Source organism: Oreochromis aureus, linkage group 9, assembly GCF_013358895.1.
Source record: "Oreochromis aureus strain Israel breed Guangdong linkage group 9, ZZ_aureus, whole genome shotgun sequence".
Taxonomy (NCBI): domain Eukaryota; kingdom Metazoa; phylum Chordata; class Actinopteri; order Cichliformes; family Cichlidae; genus Oreochromis; species Oreochromis aureus.
The window spans coordinates 29,460,978-29,471,496 of NC_052950.1; positions in this window are offsets into that span (position 1 = coordinate 29,460,978).

Below are 10,519 nucleotides of genomic sequence, written 5' to 3' on the forward strand. Positions count from 1 at the left end.
ATAACAATGTGATTTATGACCCTGTTACATAAGTGTGCAAACGAATAGATTAGAAGTGCAAGTGAGCCACGAGTATAGAAAGGTCAAGTTTTGTGAGTTGTTTTTCTCACCACTGATCACGCGCTCAACACATACTTGCATCACGCGCGCGCTCTCAAGCATCAGTATTGTACAATTCTGGGCGTCACGTGAGTTGCAGGTGTTACCATATAACGGAAATCTCCATTGTTCTGTAGCAGTGGTTCTCAAACGTTTCACAATGAGTTTCACCCTTACGAGCGACATCACAGCACAGTAGTATAGACAGTAGCGGTTTTTGATACGGGCGGTTTTCATTTTCGCTGCACAACTAAAGCGTGCAATTTACTTTGTGTGCACTCAAATTGAGTCGAGTCAACCAGCGTCACCTTTGGCCAAGTACCATAGCCTACAGTCAGATTAACTCGTGACACACACAGTAGCGGTTTTTGATACGGGCGACACGGGCGGTTTCCCGGGGCGGCATCACGGGCATCGGCAAAACAACAACAAAAAAATTGCTCGTACTCATGCTGCCCCGAAGTCATGCAAGCGCATATTGGGAATGTCGTAGGCACCGATCGGTTTTCTATTGCTGGGAGTAAGGGCGCCCTCCGTTTGCGAGGTGCGCCTGCTGCTTGCGGCGCAGGGGGGGAGGGCGGGGCAGCGGGGGAGTCTCTAGCTGCATCTAATAACCAACTCGCAAAATAAAACAAAATAAAAACAAAACAACAAACACGAAACACCAGATATTATGATATAGACTTCTAATTTGCACCGATGTTCTATATGCGAAAAGTGAGCGCCTGCTGCTGAAGTCAAAGTAAACTTTATTGTCATCTCCGCTACATACAGTCCAGTATATAGAGAGACGAGACGACGAGGCTCCAGTTACAGCAGTGCAAGTAAACAAACAAAAAATATAAGAAGAGTAAGAAAATAAATATTCATTTTAGGACCAGGGGTAAAGGGATCAATAACAATTAAAAATTAATAATTTACAGTTTGATGATTTAAAGTCTCACACACAACCCCTGGAAAGGGGAGGGGGACATGCTGCTTCCAAATAGAGCACATTTCATTCATAATGTTGTAAATCCAAGCCCATTATGTATTCACGATCTGAATACTGGGTTGTGTGAAATCCCAGAAATAAACCTTAGACAAAGTGAATCTGTGAACTAAGCTGTAGGTCTATTAGGTTAATTGTGGTGAAACTCGAGTTGGGGGATTTGTGTTCATACTGGAGTGCAAAATTAAAACGGAATATTTATAATGTAATTTCCAAAACTTGCATATGATCTGCAATTTGTAGCAGATCTACTGACTGTCACAGAGCAGCTGGAGCAGTCTCAAATGGAGGTCACTCCACTACTGCCACCTGTGGCCAAGTGCCATAGCCTACTACTAGATTAACTCGTGACACATCTGCACCTGTTTCTATGACCACATTGAGTCTGAGTGGCTGCACTTACACTGGTGCATTCAAATCTACCCACAAACATATTGAAAGATGCAATGTGGATTGTCAAGACTCAAACCAACCATTAAGCAAAGACAGCAGGGATCACTTGTTTCTGTTTATTATACAGCCAGATTTACTTGTGACACACATGTGCAGCTGGCTTTATCACCTATTTTGAATTTGTTTCAAGCACAATACATTTGTAACTTTCAGTGTTTTCCGGTCTTGCAAAAGAAAAGAAAAACCTTCAACTACATGACATGCAATTGTGTATTTGTTTTCACCTTATCATACACTTGAAGTTTTACAAATCACCACTCCTTTTGTTAATATCATTTCAGTCTCAGACAATCTAGTTTTTCTTACAGAGATTGAATGCACCTTCTGCGGATGGCGGTACCACACAGTGTGCGTGGACTTCCCCTGTACAGAAGGCAACTACAAATGTTGTGAATGCTAAATAAACAGAAACAAATGATCTCTGTTGTCTTTGCTTAATGATTGGTTTTAGTCTTGACAATCCTCATTGCTGGCATTGCATCTTTCAATGCCAGCAATGCCAGGTATCAGTGCTCAAACCTTTTGTGTTTGTTTCCAATAAGTTTCCCACCTAGGGAAGCAGAAATGTGTTCTTTTACTTGTCAGATGAACATATGAGACAGTTTGACTCTTCAGTGCAGTGTGGAGCCTAACAAAGATCTGTTTTGTGTCCCAGCTGATCAGCAGGCGGAGAAGAGTCTGATGGAGCAGCAGAGGAACATTTTCAGCTACTTGGACTCAGCTCAGCCACTACAGAGAAAACAATGAGCTCAACACAGAAGGTGACAGACAGAGCAGGGCGATATGACCAAAAATATTTATCACGATATACATTTGAAAATGTGCGATAACGATATAGCTGACGATATAATTGACACTAGACAAAATACTTTACAACTCCACAACTTTATTAGTGCAAAAAAAAAAAAGAAAAACCCAATGTATTTTCACCTAAAGAAGCTGTTTTTTTATGTGTATTAAAGTTATATAAAAAATGCAAATTCAACAGAGCAAATGTTGGCCAGTTTCCTCTGGAAATGCCTTTTGGTTAAACTATCAGCAAGCAATTTGCATTTGCACTGTTAAATTTTTATATAACTTTAATGCACATAAAAACAGCTGCTTGTTTAAGTGAAAATACATTGATGGGTTTTTTGCACTAATAAAGTTGTGGAGTTGTAAATTATTTTGTCTCGCCTCAATCATATCATCAGTTATATCGTTATCGCAAACTTTCAAATGTATATCGTGATAAATATTTTTGGTCATATCGCCCTGCTCTACTTTCATGTGTTACTGTTTAGGCTTAAATTGGTTTGATGTTTGGTGCCTTTTTCTTAATGTAAAAAAACCCCTCAGGTTACAATCAGACATTTTTCTTCACTGGACCAAGCTGGTCATTTTACCAGCTCAGCTCTAATTCATATGACAGATAATATATGGTATAAACATCTAGATGATGGGAAAGTGGTATTCTTGGACTTTAGTGCTGCGTTTGATTTGATAAATTTTGATCTTTTGATTGATAAACTAAAATGTTATTGATTTTCACCAGCTGCTCTGTGCTGGATGAAAAATTATTTGGACAGAAGATAACAAAGGGTTTATTATACTGGTTATTTCTCCGAGGGCTGCGACATGAACTGTGCTCTACCCCAAGGCAGCTGCCTTACTTCTCTATTCAGTTTTCACAAACGATCTGCAATATGTCTTGGCTTAATCTTGGGTATGCCAATGATTCCACCATGTTTTATTCAGCCAGTGACAACTCTGAATTGATCAGCGTGTCACAACAAAATTTGCTGAATGTGTTTGACTGGATAAGTAAAAATAACATGATTTTAAACGTATCTAAATCCAAATCTGTGTTAATTAGAAGCAGATTAGTCAACAGCCCACAACTGAGTCTTTCCATAGCCAGTGTTAGAACACGTCACCCAGATTAAACTACTCGGCGTTACCATAAATCACCACCTTTCATGGTCTCAGCACATCGACTGTTTTTAAGAAAATGGGACAAGGCATAGCTATGGCTATGAAATGCTCTTTCTGTATCACTTCTTCAATTATGAAAGATGTCATTAATGCACTAGTAATGCCTCATCTGGAGTATTGTTCAATCATTTGGTCAGCAGCTAATAAGACAGATCTTAACAGACTTCAGTTAGTCCAGAATAAGGCGTCCAGATTAGTGTTAAGATGTTCATACTATACTAATATTGATAAAATGCATAATCAACTTTCTTGGCTTCCTGTACAGGCTAAAATATTCTATGGCTTACTTGTAGTTATAAAGAAAGCAATTCTGTTAAACACACCACATTTATTCTGCTCAGCTGCAGTATCCAGATGAAACACATAATCATATTACACAGTTTTCAACAAACTCCAATTTAGTAAATCCTCGAGTTAAAAGTAACTTTTTGTAAAACTGTTATATTTAGAGCATCTTTTAAGTGGAATAAATTGAGTTATAAAATTCGAGAATTAGCAACTATTCAAAACTTCAATGAACATTTAAAAGCTGATTTACAGAGTTTTTAGTTGTTGTAAATATTGTAAGAGAGGATTTGTTTTTGAAATTTGTGTAATGTGCCTCAATGTTATTGATATTATTATTATTATATTATTATTATTGATTGCTTATATTTTAACAATTGTGAAACCTCACTGTGGATGTAAAATTATGTGGATATCTTGAATCCACTTTATTGTGTAATATTTTATGTGATTGTATTTGACGGAAGACGAGCAACATCTGTTGTGGAAGCTAATGGGGTTCCTTTTGAATAAACAAATAAATAAACATACGATTTATTATCAGTAAATGATTATTGATATATGTATATATATATATATATATATATATATGTATATGTATATAAATTATAGAAATATGTAATAGGAAACAACAATATAATATAAATTATAAAAATAATAATTTAAATTACAAAAAAATATAAGTGTGTGTGTGTGTGTGTGTGTGTGTGTGTGTACAATCAGGAGGGATGGGCATGATTTTAGTGTTTAAACAGTCATGAATTATTTTTAGCACCAGGTTGGATGTAATGTGTTAGAACTACCAGCAGGTGGGGATAAGAGACCTTTAAGGTGTTTGGTGCCACACTCCACCTTCAGGTTTAAAACTAGTGTTAATGGAGGGAGTTTGAAGGTTCAGTTTGTTCCACGACTGCATTTCACTCACTGCCTCTGTTTGTATCTTTGTCACTGCAGGACCAACATGGAGCGAGAAGTCAGCGCTCTCAGGAGGCCGACAAACCTGACAGAAGAAAGAGAGAGAAAACATACACCTGTGACGAGTGTGGGAAGGACTTTACTGGGAAGGCTAATCTAAAACAGCATCAGGTCATCCACACTGGAGAGAGACCGTTCAGCTGTGACTTGTGTGGAAAGACTTTTTCCTTGAAGGGTCACCTAAAAAAACACCAACTCATCCACAGTGGAGTTAAAGCGTACAGCTGTGATCAGTGTGGCAGAGCTTTTACTCAAAGTGGCAGCTTACAGAATCATCTAGTTACCCACTCTGGAATTAAGGCATACACCTGTGACGAGTGTGGGAAGGATTTTACTCAAAGTGGCCAATTACAGAGGCATCTAGTTACCCACTCTGGAATTAAGGCATACACCTGTGACGAGTGTGGGAAGGGTTTTACTGGGAAGGCTTCACTAAAACATCATCAGGTCATCCACACTGGAGAGAGACCGTTCAGCTGTGACTTGTGTGGAAAGTCTTTTTCCAGGAAGGGTTACCTAAAACAACACCAACTTATCCACAGTGGAGTTAAAGCGTACAGCTGTGATCAGTGTGGCAGAGCTTTTACTCAAAGTAGCACCTTACAGAATCATCTAGTTACCCACTCTGGAATTAAGGCATACAGCTGTGACATTTGTGGAAAAACTTTCAGCCAGAGATGGTACCGAAATACACACCTACGCATTCACACCAGACATGATGTGTACTGCTGTGAACAGTGTGGCAAATACTTTGCTACAGACGCAAACTTACAACAACACATGTTTACCCACACTGAGGGACGACCTTATAAATGTGACCTGTGTGAGAAGACTTTTAAATCTCCACAGTACCTGAGACGACACCAACAGATCCACACCAGAAAGAGACTCTACAAGTGCAGTTACTGTGAGGTATGTATTTATATTTTTATTTTGTCATTTTAGCCTGACTGTTTGGAACAACTCTGCTCATTAAACTGTGTTAGCATGTTAGCAATTCTACTGCATGGAAAAGCAGCTCTTAGGCTACGTTCACACTGCAGGTCTTAATGCTCAATTCCAATTTTTCGATCAAATCCGATTTTTTTTGTCTGCTTGTTCACACTACAAATAAAATGTGACAGCAAACGCGCTCTAGTGTGAACGCTCAAAGCGGCCCGCATGCGCAAAAGAAGACGTCACACACAACTCGCTCTGTTTAGACCCAGAGCAAACAATATTGTTTGACTGTTGGCCCTTAATATAAAGACTTCGGACTTTACGTTTCCCAATTTTTGCTTTAAATTACTTTGTTATTTACATAATAATGTAAACAACCTAATAATGATCCTTATTGCTGTTTTAGAGGAGCGGTGCTTCAAAGGATAGTTGCAGATTTCTGTCAGAATCTGCAGATTACACAGTACAAATAAAATGTTCACGTTTCTCCAACGTTGTCTTCCCAACAGTTTCACTGACATCTACACTGGATGGCCAGGAAGTGTTCGCGATGTCGTCTCGGGCGCTTCTCCAGCGCTGATAATTGGCGTCTGTCTTGTGTCAGTGACGTAAAAGACAGATTTAATGCGACTTGACCGTTCAAACAGCAGTCGCTTTCTAAAACATCGGATATGTATCGGATTCATTATCACATACGAAAGTGACCCAGATCGGATTTGTGCCGTTCACACTGTCATACCATGATCGGATACGGGTCGCATAGGGTCAAAAAAATCGGATTTGATGCGCTTTCGCCTGCAGTGTGAACATAGCCTTAGTGATTATTCAGATTTTCATGTCAGTTATGATTTTAGTATTACTGTAGTATTATGGCGGTAGTATTATAGTTATTGCAGCCCAGTAAACTGAGTGTGTTCACTGAAACAGTAAAATGTAATTGGACGTCTGCAGAGATGCTCTTTATTTCAGGCGACGTTCAGGATAAAATGTTGAAGGACTGACTTACTCTGTCTTTGTGTCTTTGTTTAGAAGCAGAGCGACACAGATGGATCCAGTTCTCAACCCTGTCATCACTGTGGTGGTGGGAAAGACTTTCGTTGTGACCTCTGTGGAAAAACTTTCAGTTGGCAAGCCGCCCTAAAAAGACATCAACGTAGACACACTGGAGACAAACTGAAATACTGCAAAGAATGTAGGAGAAGCTTCACCACATCAAGTGACTTAAAACAACATGAACTGATTCACAGTGGGGTTAAAAAGCACCTCTGTGATCAGTGTGGGTCATCCTTCACCACTTTAAGTGAGCTTAAAAGACACAAACGAGTCCACACAGGAGAGAAACCATACAAGTGCAGACACTGTGACAAAAGCTTCTCATGTTCAGGTAACCGTAACAATCATGAACGTGCACACATGGAAGGAAACTACAGCTGTGACCAGTGTGACAAGAGCTTCAGGAATCTCAGTTCATACTCCGAACACAAACGATCCCACGTTACTAATAAACTGTTTCACTGTTACCAATGTGCCCAAACATTCACCTCATTGTCTGCTCTGTGCAAACATCAGCGTGATCACTCAGGGCTGTAATCACTCCCATCACTGGATCACAGTGAATCTGAAGAGACAGAAAGATCCTCTGGTTTCAGTGTCAGACTCAAAAAGCTTGAGATCAGGCTCCACAGAGTTCAGATAGAATCATTTAAACTTGTGCTGAACTGAACTGGTTACTGGGCTGAACTTCTACATAATACAGATTTACATGGGATCTTATTTTCTGTCATTTTACTGAGTCAGTTTTGTCCTTTTTTCTCTGTCCTGGTTTTGCTCGTCTGTAAATAATTGAAACTCAGTCAAATAGTTCATTGTTCTCCAGCAAAACGTTTTGGAAACTCATGTTTAACCTTTAAAACTCTGACATGTTTTAGCACACAAGGCTTCATCGGGGAGTTCACTCATGATTGGACCATGAGAATAAAGGTTTTTAGTTCTTTCAAAGAGAGTCTTGGAGATGTTTGATGTTTTTGTTTTTCTGAAACCACCTGAAAGAAAAACTATTTTTCTTGCTTTATGTAGTGTGGAAGTTTTTAATGTTTCTTTCATCTGTGATGTTCTTGAATGTGTTCACATGAAGATGGTACAAATAAACTGTCCTTTTAGCTTTAGCTCCTAATTTATTCATTATTTATGGATGTAGCACAACAGCAGTTTCTTGATTAACACATGGAGGGCTCGGGATCTGATGCTAAATAATGTTTTGTGTCCTTGTACACATCATACAGCTCAGCTGTTCCACAGATGTCAGGTTTACACAGTGGGATGGTTTGTAAGAACGCAGCTCTCCTGTGGATAAATCCTTACTCTTAGCCTCAGGACCTCACACAGTCCCAGCAGGTTTGGTCAGAAGATTTATCCCTTATACCAAAACATCAGAGTCTCCTTTGCTGTGCTGTTTTCACAAAGAAACGTAAACTGAAGACCTGCACTTACAATGTTTTAATTAGTTTAGCAGATTCAGTGTCTCCATGATCGAATCTGCAGTTTTTGTGCTGCTGTTGGTAGAAATACGACCAAGATGGCGGCGCGTGAACAACGCGAGGCTCAGTGTCTCTCCAGAATCTGCTATTTAGCGGTTTTTTATCTACTTTTAACCGGATTATTCATCCAGAATTGCTGTGCATTGCTGACCTACAGCAGACAAGAGATTCTGGACATCTGGACTCATAACTCCAACAGTTTTATTGCCGATCTCCGACTCATCCCAGAGATCTCCAGAACACCGGAGGCTGCCCACTCTCCCCGGCCGGGCGGAAGTGCACGCAGACGGCGCCGAGAACGTAAACAAAGGCGAGGTAGGCGCGGAGGGCTACGGGCTAACCTAAAGCTAACACCACATCGGCTGCCTTTACCCAGTATTTTCCTCGCCAATGTCCGTTCTCTGGCAAACAAAATGGATGAGATACGGCTCTCCATCACTAACAACAGACGGATTATGGACTCAAATGTCATGTTTTTCACCGAAACATGGTTGAACAACAGCTGCCCGGACAATGCTATCGAGTTAGCAGGACGCCACACACACCGAGCCGACAGGCTAGCAGATGACTCGGCAAGACCAGAGGTGGAGGTTTGTGCATTTATATTAACAATGCTTGGTGCATGAACTCCACTACTACTGAGAGTCACTGCTCACCTAATGCGGAGTTTTTAATGGTCAAATGCAGACCTTATTATCTCCCCAGAGAACTCACTTCGATCATACTCACTGCAGTGTATATCCCCCGACGCTAATGCTAGGTTGGCCATGAAAGAACTTTCTGCAGCCATTAACAAACACCAGAATAAACACCCCGAGGCTGCTTTTATTGTTGCTGGCGACTTCAACCACACCAACTTAAAGACAGTCCTCCCCAGATTCCACCAACATGTCTCCTGCCACACCAGAGGAGACAAGACTTTAGACCATGTTTATTCCAACTTGGCTGGAGCCTACAAAGCAACACCCTCCCCACATTGGACAATCGGACCATCTCTCCTGTTCCTCACACCTAGGTATTCACCACTCATCCAACGTGTGAAACCTGCTGTGAGGACAATTAAAATGTGTGGCCAGAGGGGACAGACGCAGTGCTCCAGGACAGATTTAAAAACACAGACTGGAATATGTTCACCCACACAGACCTGGACCAGTACGCCTCATCTGTACTGGATTACATCTCGAAACCACAGACAGTGTCACCACCCAGAAACGGATCACCATGTACCCCAACCAGAAGCCTTGGATGAACCGGGATGTTCGTCTCCTCCTGAAGGCCCGCAACACCGCCTTTAGGTCAGGAGATGCACACGCCTACAGTACAGCCAGGGCTAATCTAAAGAAGGGCATCAAAAAAGCCAAACACCATTACAAAAAGAAGGTAGAAGAACACTTCTCCAACTCCAACCCCCGACGCATGTGGCAAGGACTCCAGACCATTACAGACTACAGGACCACCAAACCCTCCCCACATCCTCTGATGCCTCCTTCCTCAACGAGCTCAACAACTTTTATGCTCGTTTTGAGCGAGGGAACCCCACAACCACAACCATAACAGACATGACGCCAGACCACCAACCTCTGACTCTCTCCCCACCGATGTAGGAGCGGTGCTGAGCAGGATCAATGTCCACAAGGCTGCAGGTCCTGATGGTATCCCCAGGCGTGTTCTCAGAGCGTGTTCTGGGGAGCTTGCAGGAGTGCTCACAGACATATTCAACCTGTCCTTGGCCCACGCTGTGGTACCGGCCTGCTTCAAATCCACCTCCATCGTCCCGATACCCAAAAACTCCAACCCATCTAGCCTCAATGACTACCGCCCAGTAGCCCTCACCCCCCATCATCACTAAGTGCTTAGAGCAGCTGGTCTTAGCACACTTCAAATCCTGTCTCCCCCACCCTGGACCCCCACCAATTTGCATACCGCCAGAACAGGAGCACAGAGGATGCAGTCTCCATCGCACTGCACTCTGTCTTCTCACACCTGGACAACAACAACACCTACGCCAGAATGCTGTTTATAGACTTCAGTTCAGCATTCAACACAATCCACCCCTCACAACTCATCAGGAAACTGACAGACCTGGGCATCAGTTCCCTCATCTGCAAATGGTTACTGGACTTCCTGACCAACCGCCCCCAACATGTCCGACTGGATAACCGCTGCTCATCAACAATCACAATGAACACCGGTGTACCACAGGGCTGTGTGATGAGCCCTTTCCTCTACTCCCTCTTCACCCACGACTGCAAACCTGCTGATGGTT